The sequence below is a fragment of the Mobula birostris genome, chromosome 30, assembly GCF_030028105.1.
Source record: "Mobula birostris isolate sMobBir1 chromosome 30, sMobBir1.hap1, whole genome shotgun sequence".
NCBI classification, from domain to species: domain Eukaryota; kingdom Metazoa; phylum Chordata; class Chondrichthyes; order Myliobatiformes; family Myliobatidae; genus Mobula; species Mobula birostris.
In genome coordinates, this window is record NC_092399.1 from 10,115,039 (window position 1) to 10,137,440 (window position 22,402).

The window sequence follows — 22,402 nt, forward strand, 5'->3', positions numbered from 1 at the left end:
ATTAAATTCCTCCATATACCTGTCTAGTCGTCTCTTAAACTTCACTAGCGTATCTGCCTCCACCACTGACTCAGGCAGTGCATTCCACGCACCAACCACTCTCTGAGTAAAAAAACCTTCCTCTAATATCCCCCTTGAACTTCCCACCCCTCACCTTAAAGCCATGTCCTCTTGTATTGAGCAGTGGTGCCCTGCGGAAGAGGCGAAGAGCATTTTGTGTAGGTTGCTCAAGAAGTTTGAGCTGGGCATTCTTGGTTCCCTGACTGGTTTATGGGGACACAAAGGACTGTATTTGGCAGAATCTACGGCTAAAAACAGAATGCTGTTAGAAATGAGTGAGTCAAGCAGTATCAGTACAGCTTTTGGTAAACGGATGTTGTTTGACTTGCTGAGGTCTTTCAGCAATCTTTGCCTTTTAATTTTGGGAGAAGTTCCTTAAACTACAGTGAAGTGTTACAGTAGTTTAATGCCCTCACTGGCATGTTTAGTCACCTATACAAAAAATTTAGAGATGGTGTTAATAACTGTGCAGAATGTTTACAGAATATCTTTTCTTATGTTTTTGCGTCAACTTCGCATTCACAAATCAAATCCACTAATCTCTATAGAGTTCGATAAAGCTGGTGTTGAATATTACTGTAACGAGAATAGAAGTTACTCTTGTGACCACTGTTCCTTCTAAGCTGCGCAGGTGTGCGGCCGCGCAGTAACTGAAATGCTCCCACACACGTAGCCTTCGTTGCTGCACAGCTTGACTTTTCTTTTATATTATGTCACATATACTCTTTTCACTACTTTAATCTATATTGGTGATCGATGGACTAACAAACCAAGGTCCCTCTGTTCCTCAATACTCTCCATCGTTCTGTCACCCATCGTGTATATCCTACCTGTATTAGATTTCCAAAAATGCATCATCTTGCATTTATATTCCAATTAACTACTGCTCCTCCAAGCGGGTCAACAACCTTGAAGTTGGGTTTGGAGGGTTGTGTGCCTCAGTGACCCAGAGAGCTATGAGAGCTTGTTTTATGCTTTGGCTCTTGGTATGGTCACCCATGCCAAGCAAGTTAAAGGGTAGAGACCAGACTAGGAGTGGTCCACCGGTCCTCCATGTTCAGGAGTTCAGCTCAGGGCTAACAACCTTGACTAGTAAAACAAAATCGTTATGGAAGCAGCAGTGAAGTATCCTTCTACATCTGAGTGCGACTGACAGTAGTGAAAACTGTGCTACCATCATGATGAAGGAAGCCATGGACACCACTAGAGATGGAGGATCTTCATTGCTACCCAAAGCGGCAGAGGCGTAACGGGAAGTAAGTAAGTAACTAATGCTTGCCTACCTGCAACGTTAAAGGTAACGCCAAAATAATTAATTAGGTATGAAATACTTAACGATACAGTGCACTGTTGCTGCTCATGGTTGGAAATCATTTGTGGCCTCTGCAGATTCTGTTTACTTTTGAGAATAACTGAGTCCATTTTACTTCAAAGGAAAGACAACAACTGGGCTGCAAGATGAAGACAGGAGGGTATGGAACTGAGGGGGGTGTATCTGGGACAGCAGGTAGCATCGTTGAGCCCTCTGGAGACGTCGTGGGCTTATCAACGAAACGTCAAAGAAGGAGGGTGCCCACCTGATGATCCCGATGACGTACCTACCCTCCCTCCTTGTCACCTCTCCAAGCCCACTGCCAACATCGAGAGTGCCAACTTACCATAGGGATTGAAACATCAAGTCCTAGTAGCTCTACTGGCCCAGGTGTGCTGTGTATCTAAGGATGCGTTGATGTGTTAATGACCCAGTGCTGGAAAACCCTCCTAGTGTCAATGTGGTTGAAATCTCATGGGCTAAAAGTGAGCTTCAGAATGTCAATTTTCTTTAAAACTGTAAAGAAAAACAATTGGCTCCAGGTTTCTGACCTCAACAGAAAGGGATTAAGGCTAACATGCTCTGTAACTTCGGGGACTGCTGACAAGCTAGCAATCAAAAAGTATTTCTAAAATTTTAATCAAGAGAATAGAATGGCACAATGTATTTTCTCGCTCCCGTGTTGCAAGATTTCTATTGAAATTCAAATCTTTAAGGAGACATTTGCTAAGTTAATTAGCCATCTTTCTTTCCAGAATGACACTAAGTAATTCCAGCAGTGAACACTTACAAGCTCAAAGAAATCATGAGTGAAACAAGCTCCTGTACGGGAGGTTATGGAACAATGCCATGGCTGTCAACAAGTCCACCTCTGGAAATACACATACTCACCATTTAAATCTGAGTCTCTCAAGTAAATATTTTGCACAGAGATCTCTTGCCAGCTGAGTGCTTGCTAGCGCAAGGTTAGGCATAAAGGATAAATTTATCCATGTTTAAAAACAAAAGGAAAGCACTGTGCATAGTTGAAAAAAAATTACTCATTGGAGTCTGATTACTGTGAATGATCAACTCTGGATACACAAGAGGCAAGTAGGATCTGTTTGGGTGGAAAGGTATTGTCAACACAGATTGTTGATAGGGAGACTCAATCTGAAATGTCAACAATTCCTTTCCCCCGACGGACACTGCTTAACCCCCTGTCTTGCTCCAGCAATTTGATTTTTTGCTTTGGATGTTCGTATTTTTCCCATTCATGGATAACCATGTAAAATCAGAAACAATTGGCTTTTATACTATTTATGTCATCGCCAGAATAAGTCTTACACTTGAAGGGCCAGAAATCTCTTCCACAGAAACTAGTTTTGGGCCTCATAGAGGCAACAAAGCCACATCTGGTCAACATGTTTTTCCTGAAAGGCAGAAAGGGGGTGTGGAAGTCTTAAGTTAGCAGAAAGCTTTCTCACTTGATATTTTTTTCAAAATTACCTCAATACTTTGACAAAGGCATAGTTGAAAAGCAGTGTTGCAGCCAAATCTGGCCTATTCTCGTGAGGCAGGACAGCCATACAGTCAATGCAGAAGAGCCAGAAACCCAGAACTGACCAAAATTAAATAAACCACCATACCATGCGTGAACCAAAGGCTGTGTGAATGTCTTGTTGAGAATTGAAACAGAGGAAGGACTGTCGGAGTTAACCATCTCTTCACTGACTCCATGTGGTTTTTAATTATTCGTAAAACTATGAAATTCACAAACTGGTGTTGAATCCTGGTGACTTTGTGAGCCAAATATTCTTTGGAAGTCAAGAGTGAGGCAGAAAACTTGTTGGTTATGGCTGCTTGTCAAGTGGTATAAGAACAAAGAGCAAACAAAGGAAAAAAAAGAACAAAAAAATTGTGTTTGTCTTATACCGAAAACCAGTCAGATAACAGTCGTTCCAGTGGTAACAGCCTATGAAACAGCCAGATCGAGAGGCGTGACACGTGCTGCAGAGAAAGGTCCAGAAAAATACAGAGTCAGCTATATTTCAATTACTGCAAAATTCACTGACGATTACATGTGTATAGGTGATTATATAAAAACACAGGCAGGGATAGGAAAAGTTAAACCACAAGAAAAACAACAATTTTACACTTGAATCCATAATTAGGACTGCAAAACAGTTGGCTTTATCCTGAAAGTCATTAGAATTGCTCAGATACCATTTGACTTAAAATCCATTAAAACAGCAGCATGGTACAGTGGAGCTGACAGATCCAGGGGCCCAGGTTCAGTACTGACTAATGTGTGGAGTCCTTCTGTTCTCTCTGTGACTGCACAGGTTCCTTTTGCTTTTTTTTCAGTTTCTTCCCAAATCCCATTAGTAAATTAACCAGCCATTGTAAATTAAGTGAGAGACAGTGTTGTCTATTTAATATTTCAATAATATTTGAGTAATCTTGTAAATATGTTGTTGACCGAGCTTTCTTGTTCATTTAAATAATTAATTACAGGTTGTATGTAAAAACACATTAATTGCACATGTCATCACACTACCACGTGATACGTGCACGCCTCGCTTAAAGTAAACGTGAAGCTAGACCCACATTTTCAGACTCCTGTGAGCTATGAGGGGTGATTGATAAGTTTGTGGCATAAGGTAGACGGAGTCAATTTTAGAAAACCTAGCACATTTATTTTTCAACATAGTCCCCTCCTACATGTACACACTTAGTCCAGCGGTCGGTCGTGGAGCATACGGATCCCTTCTTTGTAGAAGTGGTCCACGGGGGGGGGGGGGGGGTGATTGATAAGTTCGTGGCCTAAGGTAGAAGGAGATGGGTTATTAACTTCAAACTGTCTGCATTATCACCCAAAGAGTTAAACTGCACGTGCATGTAATGAGAGCATCTTGGACCTCCAGATGGTCCACAGCAGGGGTGATTGATAAGTTCGTGGCCTTCAGTAGAAGGCGATGAGTTATACAGCTCTTGTTACACGCACATGCAGTTCAGCTCTTTGAGTGAAAATGCAGAAAGTTTGAAATTAATAACTCATCTCCTTCTACCTTAGGCCATGAACTTATCAATCACCCCGGCTATGGACCACTTTCTGGAGGTCCAAGACGCCAACTTCTATAAAGAAGGGATCCGTATGCTCCACGACCGCTGGACTAAGTGTGTAAATGTAGGAAAAATAAATTTGCTAGGTTTTCTAAAATTGACTCCTTCTACCTTAGACCACGAACTTATCAATCACCCCTGGTACTTGGAATTAATTTGATGTTTTCAAGTTACAAAACATTACAGATAGAATCTGAGGAAAGAAGCTGTAATGTGAAGAAGATTAGAATTAGTGAGTCCCATTCATCTCTTCGACCCCCTTACCGTAAGGCAGGAGGTACCATCGCATTAGGCCAAGAGCTGTTTGGATAGGAAGTTGCTTCTTCCCCCAGCTGTACGATTCCCTACCGACATCCATGTATCATCACGTGTGATGAGCCAGTAGCATTATATTGTTTATTTTTGAACTTGTATCATATATGTTCTTTGCTAATTTATTAATGGTAATATTATTTTATGGGTTATGTGTGTGAGTTACATGTACTGTGCTGTACACCTTGGTTCGGAGGAACGTTGTCTTGCATGTGTACAGATGAATGACAATACCCTTGAACTTGAGTGTCTGATGGCCATTACAGCCTCTTTAGACTGCAGGAATCAATGAATCCTGAGCTCTAGTGCTTGACTGTGTAAACAGCAACATATGAGGAAATCTGCAGATGCTGGAATTTCAAGCAACACACATAGAAGTTGCTGGTGAACGCAGCAGGTCAGGCAGCACCTCTAGGAAGAGGTACAGTCGATGTTTCGGGCTGAGACCCTTCGTCAGGACTAACTGAGCTAGTAAGAGATTTGAAAGTGGGAGGGGAAGGGGGAGATCCAAAATGATAGGAGAAGACAGGAGGGGCAGGGATGGAGTCAAGAGCTGGACATGTGATTGGCAAAAGGAATATGAGAGGATCATGGGACAGGAGGCCTAGGGAGAAAGAAAAGGGGGAGGGGGGGAAAGCCCAGAGGATGGGCAAGGGGTATAGTGAGAGGGACAGAGGGAGAAAAAGGAGAGAGAGAAAAAGAATGTGTGTATATAAATAAATAACAGATGAGGTACGAGGGGGAGGTGGGGCATTAGCGGAAGTTAGGGAAGTCAATGTTCATGCCATCAACAACATCCTTCAGTTCAGGCATGTCTCAACAGCTGGTTTGTTTGCAAAATTGCATTTCAACAAAAATAATAATGCTGCTAACTCAGGCTATCTAATTAAACAAAATAAAGACATAGCAATTGAAAACCGATTTCATCACTTGCAGATCCCAGTCAGTTCGGATTGGCATCCTCTGCAATCTCCATCAGCACATGTGCACCTCAAGGCTGTGTGCTTAGCCCCCTGCTCTACTCACTTAATACTTAAGACTGTGTACTTTAAGCACAGCCCCAGTGCCATATTTAAGTTTGCTGATGATACCATTGTCGTCAGTTGAATCAAAGGTGGTGATGAATCAGCATATAGGAGGGAGATTGAAAATCTGGCTGAGTGGTGCCGCAACAACATCTCTCACTCAATGTCAGCAAGGCCAAAGAGCTGGTTATTGACTTCAGGAGGAGAAAACAGGAGGTCCTTGACCCAGTCCTCATTGGCAGATCAGAGGCAGAGAGGGTCAGCAACTCTAAATTCCTCCAGCTTATTATTTTGGAGGACCTGTCTTGGGTCCTGTATGTAAGTGCAATCACAAAGAGATCACGGCAGCGCCTCTGTTTCCTTAGAAGTTTGCATAGACTAGGCGTGACATCTAAAACTTTAACAAACTTCTATAGGTGTATGATAGAAAGTATATTTGAGGTTTGAGGTCTGGGTCATCAAACACTCTTCTCGTCAGGTGCTCAAAAGCTGTGCCAAAAGCAATAGTGAATTCCATCATCAAGGCACTCCTCCATTCTGAGGTGGTTCCCAAGACGAGGGACATGGGAAGTGGTCCACATTTTCCAGTCTTTTTGTGGACTTTATTGTTGGAGGATGTTGGCCTGGGGCAGGTTAAGAGAGGGGCTTTGTTTTGCAGATATTAAGTGGAAGGCAACACAACAAAATGCTGGAGGAACTCAGCATCCTTGGAAAAGAGTAAACCGTCGATGTTCCGGGTCGAAAGCCTTCTTTTGGACTGAGAAGGAAGGGGAAAGATGGCAGAATAAAAACATGGGAGGAGGGGAAACAAGCTAGCTGGAAGGTGATACGTGAAGCCTGGTGGGTGGGAGAGGTCAAGGCCTTAAGAAGAAAGAATCTGATAGGAGAGGAGAGTAGATGATGGGAGAACGGAAAGGAGGAGGGGACCCAGGGGGAGTTTATAGGCAGGTGAGAAGAAGTGAGAAGGTCAGATGGGGAATAGAGGTAGGGGTAGTGAAAGTTTGTTCACTGGAAGAAGAAATCGATATTCATGCCATCAGGTTGGAGGTTATCCAGACGGAATTTAAGGTTTTGCTCCTCCACCCTGAGGGTGGCCTCATCTTCACACAAGAGGAGGCCATGGATCAACATGTTGGAATGGGAATTAAAATGTTTAGTCACTGAGAAGTTCTGCTTGTGGTGGATGGTGTGGACGTGCTCGACGAAGTGGTTTCCCCAATTTATGATGGACGTCTTCTCTCACATGCTTCAGTAATTAAGTTGATGCCTTGGAGGTCACCCTCAAACAGCTGAAATGCAGTATTATCTGCGAATGATGACTTGATGAGTGATCTTGGTCTGCCTTGGTTGTGGGATGGAGATAACATGGGTTAGGGGATTTTCCACTTGTCCTGTAGGGTGGCTCCATTTCGGGAGGATGATTCTTCTTCTCCATCATCAGATTTCTGAATAGTCCATGAACCCATGAACACTACCTCGTTATTTATTTTTTGCATACTATTTATTTATTTTATTATTTATAGTAACTTTATGTTTTTGTACTATATATAGTATCTGCTACAAAGTAACAAATTTCATGTCTTATAAGACCGTGTTAATAAATCTGATTCAGATTCGAAGTTGAGGTGCAGCACGTTGGGGTCATGACACAACTTGGTTTGTGCCAGTCTGTACCAAGAGCCTATCTATGGACTACAGCCATGGTCTGCTCTCACTGTGTCGCAGATGTAAGGTGGGGGTAATTTTCTGTGGAAGGGGAATGCTCCACAGTCCCTCAATTAACAGTCAAAGATCTTTATCAGGTCAATGAGGGTCAAGTACAATGTCTTCAGCAATCCTAGTACTTTGTTAGAGGACATGAGACCATAAAACCATAAGACATAGGAACAGAATTAGGTCATTTTGACTATCAAGTGTGCTCCACCATTTCATCATGGCTGATCCATTTTCCCTCTCAATCCCATTCTCCTGCCTTCTCTCCATAACCTGTCACTCCCTCACAAATCAAGAGCTATCAACCTCCAGTTTAAAAAAAAGCCCAAAGACCTGGCTTCCATTGCCACCTGTGGCAATGAATTTCACAGATTTACCACCCTCAGGCTAAAAAAATTCCTCCATCTCTGTTCTAAATGAATGTCCCTCTATTTTGAGGCTGTGCCCTCTGGTCTTAGACACCTCCACTCTAGGAAGCGTCCTCTCCACCTCCTCTCTATCTAGACCTTTCAGCATTTGATAGGTTTCAATGAGATTCTCCCTCATTCTCCTAGTACATTCCAATAGTACAGACTCAGAGTCATGAAATGCTCCTCATATGAGGGCCTTTCATTCCTGGAATCATTCTCATGAGCCTTCTCTGAACCCTCTCCAATGTCAGCACACCTATTCTTAGATAAAGTCTGTCCCGAGCCCTTGTGGCCCATCAGGCCGGTGCTTACGCCGGTTTCTGTGGTGTGAAGCGACTGAGGGTATGAGACTCCCCCCCGGATGAGACGCCAGTCTATCGTGAGGTTAACCCCCAGCATTTGCCGGTACCCATTTTCAGCTGGGTGGACTGGAGCAGTGTGTGGTTAAGTGCCTTGCTCAAAGACACAACACGCTGCCTTGGCTGAGACTCGAACCCACGACCTTCAGATCGTCAGCCCAAAACCACGCGCCACATTTAGATAAGGGGCCCAAAACTGCTCATAATACCCCAAGTGAGGCCTCACCAGTGCCTTATAAAGCCTCAGAATTATATTCAGATATCCACTTGCAGATTGTCTGGACCTTGTACTTTGGCCCAGGATTACAGTGGTCTGAACTTTGATGTCTTTGATACTAAACTTGAATTACGGACATCGGTGTCCCCACTGTATAGAATAGATGGCCTTTGCTTGTGTTGCAATGGAAACTTCAGCACTGGTCATTGGTGAAGTGTTAAAGTGCGATTGCTCACCACTCTCCTACTGGAAAGGAAGGTCTCTGATCTCTTTGCAACGTTAGGTCTGGACTCCCCACATCGCTTTCCATTTCTTTTCAGGCTTTTGACTAGGTCTGCCAATGACTCAAGCATCTCAGCGTGGATGCTCATCAGCATTCACCTCCAGACTGTCCCATCATGAGCAGAACGTAGGTATGACATCCTTGTCGAAAGAGCCAGCACTTTGGGCTCCTCTCCTCATGCCCTGACTGCAGTCTCATAATGCCTAGTGACTCACTCTGCGCAAGCTCAGCTACTGTATAGCGAATGCAGAATGCTGCTCTCTGGCTGTGAGCGTTGAATGGACACTCTTTCTAAGTCCTCAAGGATCAACTTCATTCCCCATGTACATTTGCATGTATTTACATGTATTAGAAATTTATTGTGCTGCATGGGCGTAACTTGCACCAAAAACAAAAACGTACAACAACAATAAAGATTATATAAAAATAAATTTATAAGCACACATATGGAATACAATGTTCAAAGTTCAAAGTAAATTTATTATCAAAGTCATCATTTACAACTCTGAGATTCATTATCCTGCGGGCTCACTTAGTAAATACATAGAATAATAGCCATAACAAAATCAATAAAAGACCACACCAACTTGGTGCATACATATATAAATGTCAGCATGTACTTCGAATGTATATATCTTTATAAAAGGAGGTTACAACCCTTTACAGTGCAGTGCAGTGATTGTAGTAACAGATAGAAGGGGTGGGAGGGAGCTATCTAGAGGAATAACTGTGTTACCACCATTGTACAGAACCAAGAAACAGACAGGAAAAAAAATCATTGTGGACAGTATTCACCCAGCATACGAGCCTGTTCCAAATGCTCCCTTCTGGAAAGCACAATAGAGCTACTAAACCAAAAACTTCAGACCGTCTTAAAAGTTTCTTCCCCCAGGCAGTTAATCTGATCAACCATTCTACAGTAAGCCACACCTGCTAGAGCTTCATTTCTTCATATAAACCCCTCTGTACCCTCTTCTCTCAGATGCTTGTATAATGCTTTGCATTGTGTCTTGGTTTACACTTTATCTTGTTATCTCATGCTCTCGTTATTTATCGCTACTTATTTATATTTGCATTTGCACAGTCTGTTTTCTTCTGGTTGATCTTTCATTGATGCTGTTATAGTTACTATACTATAGATTTGCTGATTGTGCCATAGAAAAATGAATCTCGGGGTTGTCTGTGGTGACACATACGTTCTCTGATAATGAAATTAACTTTGAACTTTGAACTTTGATCTTTACGTCTAGGTGATGCCCTTGGGCCAAATAGCTGACAGGTACGGGTGTGTGTGTGTGTGTGTGATGTTTGGATTACTGAAGGTGGCTGGTCGGCAATGTGGCTGATAGTGGTGGGTATGAATGAGGCATCTGAAAATTAGGTAGGATTTGGAGATTACTGTGAGTGACAGGGCCTATTACATGGAACAGTACTTGAAGTAGTTACTTACAGAAGAGGTTTGATGATGTCTTCACTGGCCTTGGCCACTAGTGTAAGATCGTGAAGCCTTAACTGACATGGTGGCTCTTTGATTTGATCCCGAGGGCCAGTTCCTTCTGCTGCTTCAGTTAGGATCCCTGCCTACAGCAAATCTGTGTCCTCCTCTCCAGCCGATCCACAAATGCAACCAGAAAGCATGGGTGGTTGCTCCTGCATCCCTTCCACTAAACCTTTGCATTGACTTCCACAGCAGTTGCTCAGAATAAACACTTCCCTTTAAGAAGTGAAGGCATGGGTTCAGTCAGCTCTAGTTACTGCCAACTTGGATAAACCATTCACAAAATTCCTGCGGTTAAGTGCTAAGGTAATCAAAGACATTATTAGGGTTGGGTGGATAGTACAATCATGATAATGAAGTGGGAGCACAAATTTTCTGTGTGACCTGAACCAATGTCAAAAGAATGTGGGTTAATTTCACATTGTGGTTCCAATTTTTCAATGCTTTATAACCTCCCCCCGTGGTGTTTGAACACATGTTGTCTAATGCCGTCTGGAAAAAGATGATTTAAATCATTTTATATATCAAATCAGATCACAGCTTGTTCACCATATATTTTTGATGTTGGGTTAAAATAGAATTTCTCGCCATGTAGATTTTCAAAAAAATATATAATTTCAGATTATGTGAATTTTTTATTCATCCTCTGCTTCTGGGATAATTGTTTAGTGTTGAGAAATAGTGACGCTGGTGCATTAAGAATGCAAAGAATGTAATCTGGGAAACCACCATGGCATCTGTGGCTTTCTTGCTTTCACCATCCACCATGTATAGCAGATCATTAGGTTGACATCGAAGTGTTTACTAGCAGTGATGGGGACTGCAGTGTGATTTTTTACTGGATTATTGCTTCAATACTTATCTGAAATGTACTCTGCTCTTTATTTAATTTATTTTTTTTAATTATTGAGATACCGGAGCCGCTGATTTAACTCTAGCCTAATCATGGGACAATTTGCAGTGACCAATTGACCTATGCAGAGGAAACCCACGCGAAAAATGTACAAACACCTTACAGGCAGTGGCAGGAATTGAACCCAGGTCGCTGGTACTGTAAAGTCCTGTGCTAACCACTGCGCTAAATTGCCTCTCCAACAGCTCCTTGTTATGGTTATTTATTGAGTATGCCCACAAGAAAATGAATCTCAGTGTTGCATATGGTGACATATATGTGTACTTTGAAAATAAATTTACTTAGAACTTTGAACTTTTGAACTTTGAATGAACTTATATGAAGAAGTCATAGCCAGTTCCAGCATGCACATAGAAAGGACTGTGTTATTTTAACCAGTCTGCAGAAGTGCCATTAAAGACCAGGTAAATTGGCAGATCAGGTTTTTTTTTCCCCCATTCATCTGATATGACGATGAAACTCTCTATGTAGCTTGCTCCTCTGAGTAACACCATTCAGTTGGTGATTGAGTACGAAGGAACAGCCTCCCAGGTAGCTGAGCAAAACACAGGCTCACGTCCATCTCATTCAAAGCTTGTTGGCCAGGTCAGACATAGGTACTGCAAGTTTACATTTATCTTCATCGTGAAGGACAACCTGGGTGATGTGTAGGGAGATGTTTCGGAATACTCTATAGCACTGGTTCCCAGCCCCTTGCTTAGTGGTATTGGTCCATGGCATAAAAACTGTTGGGACCCCTGCTCTACAATAAGAGACTCAGTGGACACCTAGGCCGTGCCTTCTTCTCACTACTACCATCGGGCAGCAGGTACAGAAGCCTTAGGTCCCATATCAGCAGGTCCAAGAACAGTTATTACCTCCCCCCCTCCCCCTTTTCCTTCTTACTGGGCCTCCTGTCCCATGATCCTCTCATATCCCTTTTGCCAATCACCTGTCCAGCTCTTGGCTCCATCCCTCCCCCTCCTGTCTTCTCCTATCATTTTGGATCTCCCCCTCCCCCTCCCACTTTCAAATCTCTTACTAGCTCTTCTTTCAGTTAGTCCTGACAAAGGGTCTCGGCCCGAAACATTGACTGTACCTCCTCCTAGAGATGCTGCTTGCTCTGCTGCATTCACCAGCAACTTTGATGTGTGTTGCTTGAATCTCCAGCATCTGCAGAATTCCTCATGTTTACGTGATTACCCTACAACCGCCAGGCTGCTGAAACGGTGTGTGTAACTTCAATCACCACTGCTCTGAATTGATTCCACAACCTACAGACTCACTTTCAAGGCCTCTTTACAACTCATGTTCTCAGTATTATTTATTTATTTGCACAGTTTGTTTTCTTTCCACGTCGCTTGTTTGTCAGTCTTTGTTTCTGTATAGTTTTTATAAATTCTATTGTATTACTCTTTTTTTCCTGTAAATACCCTCAAGAAATGAATCTCAGTGTTTTCAGGTGGTTGTCCATCGTGTCTGATGATCACAGGAGGCCTGTGTGGGAGAGTCTTTAAAGTAGAAAATCTGTTGTATTGGGGCAGCTCCACTCACTCAACGTCAGAAGTCCGGGTCTAGTGCTACAAACAAGGGTCACAAACGAGGTCTTCCTTTGTTGCAGTGGATGACTTCTTCTGTGCCTCGTCATGTGCTTTGCTCTCTATGGAACGTTGCAGAACCACCTTCCTGGTTTTTGGATCTCATTGCAGATCTTGTTCGCCCACTTCACCGGAGCTGACTTGGCTTGCTGGGGCAGGCACATCCCTAGCTCACTGGAGTATGAGGCCACCAGCTGCACGCAGTGTACTGGGGTGTGTCTGTTGTCTCACGCAAACAGCTACTTGGAGCCACAGGTGAGAGCTGAGCGTCTGGTGGGGACCAAAGTTGAGTGAGCTGCCCTGGAGTGGATGCGACAAGCCCCTTCACCGGAGGTGCTACCCCCTCCCTGAACACCGTATACACCCCAATCTCAATGTAGTATGTGGTAAAATATGTGCACTTTGAACATAAATTTACTTTGAACTTTGGGCTTACTTTGAACTGAATAAAGTTTAAGTGGAAGATTTTGACGATGATAAGGCAGGTGGAAGCCAAGTAGGGAATTTCAGATTGACATGCAATGAATGAAAGATTGGCTGATCACAATGGATCGAGGGGAGAGAATGAGTTGTTGTTTGAGGGACTGAGTGGAAGTAACAGAAGAAATGATTGCTATTCTCTGCAGAAGGCCCCAACTATGGATCAGTATTGAACTACTTTCAAGCAAAGGGCATTTGTAAGATTAAGATGAAAGATTTTACTATTTTCAAGCAAAGGGCATTTATATGTAATCGGTGCCCTATTTTAACAGTAATCCAAAGACAACAAATTAAAAAGAGCAGTAAATTCTTTCCTTTAGATTTCACGTAATGTTGAGTTTTGTGGTGCAAGTACGTAAATATCATTTGAATGGAAATGGCATTTAAACCCTTCTTTTGAAGATTCCTAATTTCTGCACTACGGTAACAATCAAATAATTGTTTAGCTTATTATTGGTCATGCCTCTGTCAATATAAAACAAAATAACAGGGATTTTTGAGTGCGTTAAGTTGCTAGGAACACAAGGGACAGGAAAAGCCTGCTGTGTCAGTTCAATGCCAATGTCACTATGTTGGTCGCTAAGGAAGACTTACACCGTGGAAGCCCCAGATTTTATTACAACACAAACACATTCCAGTAATTCAGCTGATTAGCTTGTATTTTATTTTTTTTCACTTTTTATATCTTGTGCTGCTGAGAGAATAATCTCCTCATCCGTCACTGTACAGCATACTCTCAATTATACAGCAGTTCTTCTCAAAGTTACAGTTGTGCTCAATAATGTTCAAAGATTGCGTCCTGCCCAGATGAACCTGTCAGTGGTATTAAACACCAACAACTTGCAAAAATAAATTGTATTTTAATTTATCAATACTATACATCTTTAAAAAAAACCTTTTTGGATCAGTTTTCTTAATGGCAGTCTTGACTAAAATCCTGATTGCTCTGTAAAACTTTACAATTCTCTACTGCCTTACGCGCTTTCTATGATACATTGTGGTGCAAGAACAGTTCTTGCCGCTGCTATTAAAACAAAGTAATTTTTCTACTTGCAGCAACCATGGCACGATAGCGTAATGCTTTACAGTACTAGAGATTGGGGTTCAATTCCCACTGCTGTCTCTAAGGTTTTTTTTGCACGTTCTCTTCACACTCTGGGTGCTTCAGTTTCCTCCCACATTCTAAAAAGGTTAGTGAATACTGTACTTGCAGTTTACTTCAACTCATAGAGTCATAGAAAAGTACAGCACAGATCAGGCCATCTGCCCTATCTAGACCATGCTGAAATGATTTGAACTGCCTACTCCCATTGACCTGCACCGGGACCATAGCCCTCCAAATCTCTTCCATTCTGGTACCCATCCAAACTTCTCTTAAATGTTGAAATCAAGCTCGCGTGCAATGCTTGTGCTGATCGCTCATTCCACACTCTCACGACTCTCTGACTGAGGAAGTTTCCCCTCATGCTCCCTTTAAACTTTTCACCTTTCACCCTTAACCCATGACCTTTGGTTGTAGTCCTACTGAACCTCGATGGAAAAACCCTGCTTTCATTTACCCTATCTATACCTCTCATAATTTTGTAGACCTCTATCAAATTGCCTCTCAATCTTCTATGTTTCAAGGAATAATGTCCTCGCCTAGTCAATCTTTCCTTTTAACTCAGGGCTTGTAAATTTTCTCTGTACTCTTTCAACTTTATTTACATCTTTCCGTAGGTCGGTGACCAAAACTGCACACAATACTCCAGGTTAGACCTCACCAATGTCTATACAACCTCTGCCACAAAAATCAACAAAATTCACATGTATGCCAGTGATAATAAACCTGATTCTTATTCCCAAGCAGAGGCTACAGTGACGAGGATAGGGATTAGTTAAGTTGGACATTTGATGACCAATTTAATTCCTTCAGCAGAATATTGTGATCTGAAGAGCCTGTTTTTGTGCTGTACCGTTGTATGTTCCATGAATGCAGGTTTGTCGCAACCAAGGATTCTCTGTCCCTTTCAGCAGTGGCATTATTCAAAAACTTCAGACTGGGTGATGGTAGATCTCTTTCATTTGATCCTGAAATACTTGCTACTTTCTCCAGTTATTTCAATTTGCATGAGTTGCTTTGGACCAGACATTGTCCGAGTGTTTGAGTCTACTGAGCAAGTGGTGCTGCTGGAGCTGACAGTCCTATGGGAAGATAGCTTGGAGGAGGCCTTTGAAAGGAAGCTCTCCAAGTACGCAGGACTGGTCAGCAACTGTCAGCAGGCTGGATGGAGAGCGAGGTGTCTCCCAGTGGAGGTTGGATGTAGGGGATTCGTAGCCCGTTCTTTAGTTAGAGCCTTCAGCCTTTTTCGGCATCGAGGGAGAGAGGAAGAGGAGAGCCATCCGCAGTACCACCGATGCGGCAGAGAGGGCCTCAAGATGGCTGTGGCTCAAAAGAGGGGAGCCATGGAGTCATAAGTAGCTAGCCATCTGGAAACAAGCTGGGGTCTGATCAGCACCGGCTGAGTCACCTGGAGGAGGTTGTATGATGTTGAAAGACCAGAAAAACCCAATGATTCCAGGAACATCACTGAAGATGTGTCCAGAAGCATCAACAGAGGTATGTACACAACAGTGGGCGCTAAAGGAATTTCCTGACTTCAGGGTTTCTGCTCAAACCTGTTCCCTGAGGGTTTTGTGTGCATTTGTAGGATACTCCTCTGCCATGTAGCGTGCCTGGGATCATGAGCAGAGGGTGTTCAGGGCAGAACAAGGCTCCAAAGAGGAGGAGGATCAGAGGGGAGCGGTGGGGATGGGGAAGGGAAGAGGTCAGAATCAGAATCACTTCACTGCCAGTACAAGAAACATGCCAGAATTGACAGTGAACACGAGAAATTTTGCAGATGCTGGAAATCCAAGGCAACACACAAACACAAAACGCGGGAGGAACTCAGCAGGTCAGGCAGTATCTACAGAATCAGAATCGGAATCGGAAGCAGGTTTATTATCACTGGCATGTGACGTGAAATTTGTTATCTTAGCAGCAGCAGTTCAAAGCAATACATAATCTAGCAGAGAGAGAGAAAAAAATAATAATAATAAATAAAATGAAACAAAACATAATAAATAAACAAAACACAGTTGACATTTTGGGCCAAGTCCTTTCTTCAGGAATGGAAAGTTTGCGGGGAAGATGCCAGAATAAAGACAGTGTGGGGAGGGGAAGGAGGACAGCCAGACAATGAGTCCAGGTGTGTAGAAAAGGTCACAAGCTGGAGAAGAAGGAACTTGAAGGAGGCAGAGCGGAGTGAAGATGGTGCTAAACGGCGACTCCTTTGCTTGCATCTTCAGAAACAGCTCTATTTCCATCTTTAGTATCTTTATTTTTCCCCTTCAGGGTTCTTTTGAAGACCCTGACCTGGAATTACACGCTGACTACGGTTGTTTGTGGGAATGGGACTCACTCTCAGGGTTTCAGGACCGGCCGTTGTTCAGCACGCCAAGGGCTCGGCCTATGTATTCGGCTCGGTCTTGGAAGCCTAGGATCTCAGGCCTCTGGAGATGGGCGGATCGAGGGTTGGTGTCACGACAGGAGACCCGTGTGTCATTGGGGGAGTCAGAATATCTGCGGCTTTGTGCCCAGAGATTCATGATCTTTGGGCACAGAGCTCGAAAGAAGCGATGTGGTGGACTTTTAACATCATAAACCAGTTCGTTATGTCTGCCCGCTCGCTGTGAAAACGGAGACACCTCTTTCTCCCTTATTAGGGAGAGAGAGAACCTGTGGTATGTCGAATTATTGGGTGAACAACGTAGTCTTTGGGGTAACTGCAGGTCTGTGTCTTTACTGTTGCTTTGCTCACGCTTGAGTACTCGGTGGTGGGTGCTGATGCGCTTTTTTTGCTGGTGGGCAGAGAGGGGATTGTTGCTTGCTGCCGCTTATGTGCAGGAGGGGGAAACTTTGGGGTTCTAACATTTGACTGTCATTCATTCTTTGGGGCACTCCTCTGTTTTTGTGGATGGTTGCGAAGAAAAAGCATTTCAGGATGTATATTGTACATTAAGTTGTATATCTGACATTAAGTTGTACCTTTGAGCCTTTGAACTTTTGATAGGAGATGGATGATGGGAGAAAGGGAAGGAGGAGGGCACCCAGATGGAGGTGATAGACAGGTGAAAAGATGTAAGGGGTCTCAATGGTGAATAGAAGAAGAGGGAGGGTGAGGGAATAATTTTTTTTACCAGAAGGAGAAATCGATATTCATGCCATCAGATTGGATGCTATCCAGATGGAATCGATTGTCGTTCAATGCCAAGCATAAAACACAGGACAATACCATAACAGACAGCACAATAGCAACCAACAATTTACAAGGCAATAGTACAAACAGTCATGAGCAATCAACAATTAGCGGAAATGTCTATAATCAAACTTAAATAAATGTGAACGTATAAAAGGTCTAAATAATTATCAACAAAACAAGGAAATCAGGAAAGAGCATTTAATTAATGTTGCGTAGGGCATTACATCTAATTGAGTTTTGATGAGAAGCTGGAAAGCTACAGGAAAGGAGCTTTGTAGATAATGTATAGTCCTGGTGGTATAAGACTTGTGGCGTCTCATAAGACCACAAGAGCATAGAATATAGGAGCAGAATTAGGCCATTTGGCCCATTGAGTCTGCTATGCTGTTTCATTATGGCTGATCCAATTTTCCCCTCAGCCCCACTCTCCTGCCTTCTCCCTGAATCCCTTCGTGTCCTGGCCAATCAAGAAACTATCAACCTCTGCCTTAAATATACATAAAGACTAGGCCTTCACAGCTGTCTGTACCAAAGAATTCCACAGATTCACCTTCCCTCTAGTTATGGTAACCACATACTCTATGACCCCTGACACCTGGAACTTCCACCATACAGTGATGACTGATGCAAAATACTTATTCAGTTCGTCGGCCATTTCACTGTCCCCCATTATTACCTCTCCAGCATTGTTTTCCAGTAGTCCGATATCCACTCTCACCTCTCTTTTACACTCTATGTACCTGAAGAAACTTTTGGTATCCCCTTTAATATTATTAGCTAGCTTTTGTATTCCAACTTTACTTTTTTAATGACTTTTTAGTTGCCTTCTGTTGGTTTTTAAAAGCTTCCCAATCCTCTAACTTCCAACTAATTTTTGCTCTATTATATGCCCTCTCTTTGGCTTTTATGTCGACTTTGACTTCTCATGTTAGCCACAGTTGTGTCATCTTTCCATTAGAACACTTCTTCCTCTTTGGGATGTATGTATCCTGTGCCTTCCGAATTGCTTCCAGAAATACCAGCCATTGCTGCCTGGCTGTCATCCCTGCCATTGTTCTTTTCCAATCAATTCTGGCCAACTACACTCTCATGCCTCTTTTCTCCACTGTAATACTGATATGTCTGACTTTAGCTTCTCCTTCTCAAATTACGGGGTGAATTCAATTTTATTATGATCACTTTCCCCTCAGGGTTCTTTTACCTTAAGCTCTCTAATCAAATCTGGTTCACTACACAATAACTAATCCCCTACTGGGCTCAACTACGAGCTGCTCTAAAAAACCATCTTATCGGCACTCCAGAAGTTCCGCCTCCTGGAATCCCGCACCCTGGTGGCAATTTGATGAATAGGCGACTGATAGGGTGGGTGGAGTCTGCAGTAATTTTTTCCAGCTCTTTCTTTGATCTGGCAATGAGCAGGTCAGAGACAAACACCGAGCATGCAAGGTCCGATTCTCCCACCTGCAAAGAAAATGTGTGAGCCACCTGCACAGGAACACAAATATTCTTACTGAAATCTGCCACCTGTTTCAGCTACGAGTGTAGCTAGTCTGGGCAAGGACAGCTGCTATGATGACTGGGACAGCGAACTTCAAGTGCCAACCTCCTTCCAGGATGTTCAGTGAGGAGTTATTTGCATGTTTATTTTTCAGTGGCTAGAAAAAGTTTTCAGCCCTCACAACTATTGTCACATTTTCTAGTCACATTTTCCACATTTAAAATATATTGAAGTAAGATTCTTTTTGAGCTAATCTACAAAACATTGTGCATCATGTCAGATCAAAATAAAAACTCCAAAACTTGTCACCAATTTATTAAAACTTTAAAACAAAAATTGTGAGGCTGAGAAAGTATTCATCCTCCCTTAGTAATTTCTATGTTAACTTTCCTCAGGCACAATATACTGTATGTTACCTTACAAACTCACCCAATTTGTTGCTGTAGAAAATTGGAGGATCACCTGAATAAATACAGTAGATTTTCAACAGACCAAAACCAAAATGAAGACAAAAGAACATTCCAAGCAAGTCAAGGAAATGATAATAGAGAAGCACAGATCTGGGGGAGGGTACAAGTCCATCTCAAAGGAACTGAACATACCTCAGAGCTCAGTGCAGTCCATCGTGAAAAAGTGGAAAAAATATGAAACCACATCCACACTCCCTAGGTCAGGCCACCCCTCTAAACTTAGTCACTGGAGAAGAATGACACTTGTAGGAGAGGCTACTGTGATGCTAGCAGTCACTCTGAGTGTGCTGCAGAAGTCAATGGCCGCAATTGGAGATGAAGTTCATGGCTTCACCATCTCTAAGGCCTTGCACAAAAAGGGGTATTTGTGGAAGAGTGGTAAAGACGAAGCCTAGCTGGAAGAAAAAAGCATATCCTTGTCCATAAAGACTTTGCAAGGCATCACTGAGAAGATACTGTAAAGATGTGGAAGAAGGTCTTGTGAATAAAGTGGAACATTTTGGCCTCAATACTGAATGGTACGTGTGGTGTAATCTTAATATTGCGTGTCAGACAGGCAACACCATCCCTATTGTATGGTGCTGGTAGCATCATGCTATGTGGATATTTTTCAGCAGCATTGACTGGAAATCTGGTCAGAATTGATGGGAAGATGAATGCTGCTAAATACAGAGGGATCCTGGATAAAACCATGCTAGCCTCTGCCAGAAAGTTAAACTGCTGAGGAAGTTCATCTTTCACAGGAGAACGGCCCAAAGCACATTGCCAGAGCAACTGACTGTGTAGTGGCTTCAAATGAAGAAAATTGATATCCTTGAGTGGCCCAGAGTCCTGACATTAACCCGATCGAACATTGTTGGCCAGGTCTCACGACTGCTGTCCACTGCTGCACCCCAACTAACCTGGCACAGCTTGAGCAAGGAAAAACAGGCAAATCTTGCTCCATCACATTGTGCAAACCCAATAGAGACTTATCCAGCAAGATCTCGAGAGGTGGTTCAACAAAGGAGGATGAATGCTTTAGAACTACAGACATTTCAGTTTTTGAATTCTTATTTTTTCAAGCTTTACTATTTTCCCTGTTTTTGGGGCTCTACTGTGAGAAAAGGAGCACGTGATTCACAAATAAAAATTCTCAGTTAAATTGATCAAAATCCCTGGTTATGTGAACAAAGGTTTGGGGGCTGAATACTTCTTCAAAGCACTGATATTTATTTCGAGTTGGGACAGACTTTGACTTTGACAGCATGGTAACATGCGCTTCTGGCCCAATGAGTTCGCGCCTCCCTGTTTCACCCATTTGACCAATTACCCTATTAACCCATACATATTTGGAATATGGGAGGAACCGGAGCACCCAGGGGAAACCCACACGCTCACAGCGGGAATATTACAGGCTCCTTACAGACAGCGGTGGAATTGAACCCATGTCACTGGTGCTATAAAGCGTCACCCTAACCGCTACGCTACTGTGCCACCATAACTATGTTCGCTGTCCACTTCTGAGGCAGAGAGGTCAGCGAGGCAGCCATTCAAAGAGGTCAATTATATTTCGTTCCCACTTGCCATAAACTAGTGGGCAGGGTAAGCCTGTGGCTCTCTGAAGAATCTAGGCTTCCCCACAGTACAGGGAAAGGAATAAACTCCTCTCCTATCAGATTCCTTCTTCTTCAGCCCTTTACCCTTTCCACCTGTCATCTCCCAGCTTCTCATTTCATTTCCTCTTCCCCACCCACTTGGCTTCACCTATCACCTTCCAGCTTGTTCTTCTTCCTCTTGCTCCACCTTCCTGACTCGGCTTCTCCCCCCCCACCCCCTTCCTTTTCAGTCCCGGAGAAGGGTTTTAGCCCGAAATGTCGACTGCTTATTCATTTCCATAGATGCTGCCTGACCTGCTGAGCTCCTCCTGCATTTTGTGTGTGTTACAGGGGACATTGCCTGCACTTTAGTGACTTTCCACATCCTGCAGGCCAATGGCTCCATAAAACTGAACATCCAACAGTGGATGCAGTCAGCGAATTCACAGATCAGTGCCTGGCATCCTGATAGCAGTTACAATGAGTTCATTTCCCCTTATCTACTGGACCAGCTGAATTTACTACTGGGCACCATCTTATCTCTACCTTAACTTCAGCTGAATTTACTTCTGGGCAGAATCTTATCTCCATCTTAACTACAGCTGAATTTACTTCTGGGCAGAATCTTATCCCTATCTTAACTACAGCTGAATTTTCTACAGGGCACCATTTTATCTACTGTACCAGATGAATTTACTACTGACAACAACTTGGCTGACAGCTCCACCTGCAACTGATACACACGTCGCAGCGTACTCACAGTGAAAATCTCCTTGCTGTTTAAAGTATGAGAAAGCAGACCATTATCTGGAATGCTTTGGAGGACCATTGCCATCCTCCTGAGAGTGGAAGTTACAACCGGTGGTGATCCATGGCATGCAGAGAAACCTTTGACATAATGAGCACTCGATGTTTACAGCCAGGTATATAGTGTGACAAGTGGTTAGGGCGTTGGGCTGACGATCTGAAGGTCGTGGGTTCGAGTCTCGGCCAGGGCAGTGTGTTGTGTCTTTGAGCAAGGCACTTAACCACACGCTGCTCCAGTCCACCCAGCTGAGAATGGGTACCGGCAAATGCTGGGAGTTAACCTCGCGATAGACTGGCGTCCTATCCGGGGGGGCGGCGGGGCTGGGGGGGTAGTCTCGTACTCTCAGTCGCTTCACGCCACAGAAACTGACATAAGTACCGGCCTGATGGGCCACAAGGGCTTGGGAGAGACTTTGCCTTTGATATAGTGGGCAGCTCGAAGAGAACAGGGAACGAGGGAAGGAGGCAGCTTTGAGGGTGTCTTTTTGGCCTCTTTGTCCAAC